Genomic DNA, 3380 nt, shown 5'->3' on the forward strand with positions numbered 1-3380 from the left:
CGGGGGGGGGAGTGCAGCACAGCACACCCACCCTCCTCATCCTCAGCGCTGGGGGATCCCTCGGGGGCACGGGGCCGGGGCTGCCAGCTCCCCCCCTGCACCGCGGGCGCTGCTGTGTCTCAGCGTTTGCCGCTGTTTGGACATGGTCAGAGGAGCCTTTTCCTTTCTTGCCTTCAAAATTGGGGAAAAAGACTTAAAATGTGAGCTCGGGGCTCACTGCTGGGCCAGGCACCCTGCGGCGAGGAGGGGAAACACTGAGCACCGTGGGTGCTCAGGATGTGCCCAGAGGCTTCCCCAGCCTCAGGTTTGGGGGGTCCCCACATTCAACCAAGATCCCACCAGACAAAGGCTGGCTCCTTGCCTTGCTGGCAGCTCAGAAAATTAAGGACAAGTGCTCAGGTGCCATTTTTTAGCAAAATTAGGACATTTTGTTTGAAAAAAAAAAAAAGGAGTTCTGAAATGAGCAGCTCTGATGCTCCCCGTGTTCCCTGCCCTTGGCAGGCAGAGGCCACCCTCATGTCTCCGTGGCCACCCAAGGATGGTTGTGCAGAACATGGGATGTGGACACGGGCCGGCAGGGCCGGTGGCCAGTGCCTCTCTGATCCCCTGTCCTGTGCCAGAGGTACCGTGGGCCTTCCCCCTCTGGTAGCACATCTTTGGCCGAGCTTTTGTACGAGTGCGGCTTCCCAAGGGTTTGGTGATTCTGCTGAAATATCTCCCGCTGCAGCCGCTTGCTGGGCTGCCGGTGGTGCTGGGGCCCGAAGGGGACAGGGTGGCCTCCCCCTGACAGGAGCAATGCTGCTGCAATGGGCACCAATGTGTTTGCACCAAGGAGCCAAAGCCGGGTGGGTGGCGAGCAGCAGTACCCCATCACAGGGCACGGCTGGGAACAGCAGTGGGAGGGTTTATCCTCACCCCTGGGGAGAGCAGGGACAGGCACTGCCGTACCCCGTACCCTGACACCTCAGCCAGGCCGATGAGCACCACGATCCCTGCTCTGGGTCGCTGGCATCAGGGCTTGGCACCCTCGGGTGGCACCCACAGCCCCAGGGGGGGCTGGCAGCAGTGACCTCGCAGCCACCTTTGGGCCACAGCTGGTCCCCAGGGCCACTCAGAGCGTGCAGGAGCCACCGGGCTGCCCTGGGAGAAGCTGATGAAAACGTCGGGGGCTGTCACTGGCGTTACGGGAGGGCTGCAACCACTGGCAGGGAGTGAGGCACAGACACTGCAGGTGCAGAGGGAGCCTCAACATTTCTGAGCCCTGATTGAGGAGATGGAAGTGCGGCTGTTTTATTCCCTGTATCACTCTGACCAGAGCGAGGGAGCTTTGAACCCCGCAGATGACTGTCTCCACTGATGGATGAGAAAGGTCATTTTTTCCCCCTGGGGATCCCAGCAGGAGCGAGTGGGTCCCCAGGAAGCGCCATGACCTGGCTGATGGCTCAGCAGCTCCCTGGGGACTGGGGGTCCCCAGCAGCCCTGGGGGGGGCAGCCGGGGCACTGCGGCCACGCAGAGGAAGATGCTCCATGGAGGGGCTGGAGTGTGGCCAAAGGAGTGTGAGAAGGCTTCCACAGGGACAAGGTGAGACCCATCCGAGCTGGCCGGGAGCTCCCATGGCTGTGACCCCCGGCACTGCCAGGTGAGCAGCAAAAGGACAAAATAGAGCAGCAGAGAGGCCTGAAGCTGACTGGCTCACCGGAGTTACCAGGAAGCAGCGGGCGGTGGCCCATCCAGTGGGATGCTCAGTGATGGGGATGCTCCATCCATACGAAGACCAGATTTTGCCTCAGGGCCACCTTTCATTGGCGACAGACCAGCCCGGCTGGCTGTGGGGGTCCCCGGGCTGGCGGGGGCTGCCTGCCTGGGTGCTCCCCAGTGCTGGGGATGGCTGTAGGCTGCCGCCTGCCCTGCCCAGCTTGGCTGGGGCAGTGGTGATGTGAGTTCTGTAAGTTCTCCCTCCAAACAACCCGGGTGCTGCCACTGCAGCTTCTGAGGGGGTGAGCAGGGACCCCCGTGTGGGAAAGCACCGTTCTGGGGGGTGCACCCAGGTGCTGTGCGGCCAGCTGCTCTGACTGGCACCACACTTCCCCCTCTCACTGGCATGGGGCAGGCAGCTGGGGGTCCCTGGCCAGCAACAGTGGCGTGCAACTCCCCAGCCAGGCTGCAAATACCTCCTGCCACGCAGGGGGCTGCGGGTCTGGGGGCTGGAGCTTGCCGTGGCAGATCTTGTGGCAGTTGGAAATGTCTGGTGACCATCTCAAAGCGCCGTGTGTCTGCCCAGCAGTGAGAGCCCGATGCCAGAAGCAGTTTACACATATGTGTGGTTTGAATTGGGTTTTTTTTGGGGGGGAAAGGCTCCCTCCAGCCCTGTGCATTGCCCTCTGCTTTCCCAACACAGGGCTGTACCTGCCAGCCTCCCCTGGGGTGGGTCAGCACTGGGATGGAGCAGGTTCCCAGGGCCACCATCCCCAAAACTTCCCGTGCCCCATCCCGGGGCTCACCCAGAGCAGAGGGATTAGCTGTTCCCACCGTGGGCTGAAATTCTGGTCCCAAAGCGAGTGAGGTTTGTGCCTGATCCAGGCCAGCCAAGTGACAAGCCCTGCCAAGGGCCAAACAGAACAGTATCAGTACAGCATCACATCAGCTCGATGCTCTCCTTGTCCATCCTCTCCCCTACCCCAAAACCAGCAGATCCAAGCAGGATGGAACCCCGAATAATGAGCTAAAGCATCCCAAAGAGCCACCCCAGCACCACAACCCAGCCCCTCCTCCAGAAACCTCCCTTCAGCCCACCACAGCAGGCAGGCAGGAGCCACAGCATGGGTGCTCTGGGATTTCCCAAAGTTTGTTTTTACAAAGAAAGAAAGAAAAGGGCTCAAGGGATCAGTGGGGATGAAAAATGCTTTAGAAACACGGGAGATCATTTAACAGGTCACCTCCACAGCAGAGTTTGCCAAGCTGATAAAGGCGAGCAAACTTATTAAGGCGCACACAGCTTGATTCGAAACGGCTGCTCCCAAACAGCCAATTACTCCGGGCCGTTCCAATCCAATTAGGAAGGCTGTTTCCCTGATTACGGCAGTGTGTTTTACAAATACAGCACAACTCCTTGGGTTCAAAGAGCAAGCCATAAAAGGGAGCTCAGTGAGAGGCAAACCAGCGCCTGCAGCCAGGGGAGGCAAAGCCCATCCCCTTCCCTGGCGATTCAGGTGTACCCGTCCCCAGGGATGTGGGTACCACAGGGGATGGGGTGCCCAAGCACCAGGCACAGTGACACTCGCTGTAAGAGCCACCCTGTGACCATCCCTAAAGCAGCACAGCCCCGCCAGCCAAGGAGTTGGGATCTCCAACCTGCGGTCCCCACCAGGAGCTGGGGCCC

Source organism: Athene cunicularia, assembly GCF_003259725.1.
Source record: "Athene cunicularia isolate RWA chromosome 14 unlocalized genomic scaffold, athCun1 chr14_part1, whole genome shotgun sequence".
Taxonomy (NCBI): Eukaryota; Metazoa; Chordata; class Aves; order Strigiformes; family Strigidae; genus Athene; species Athene cunicularia.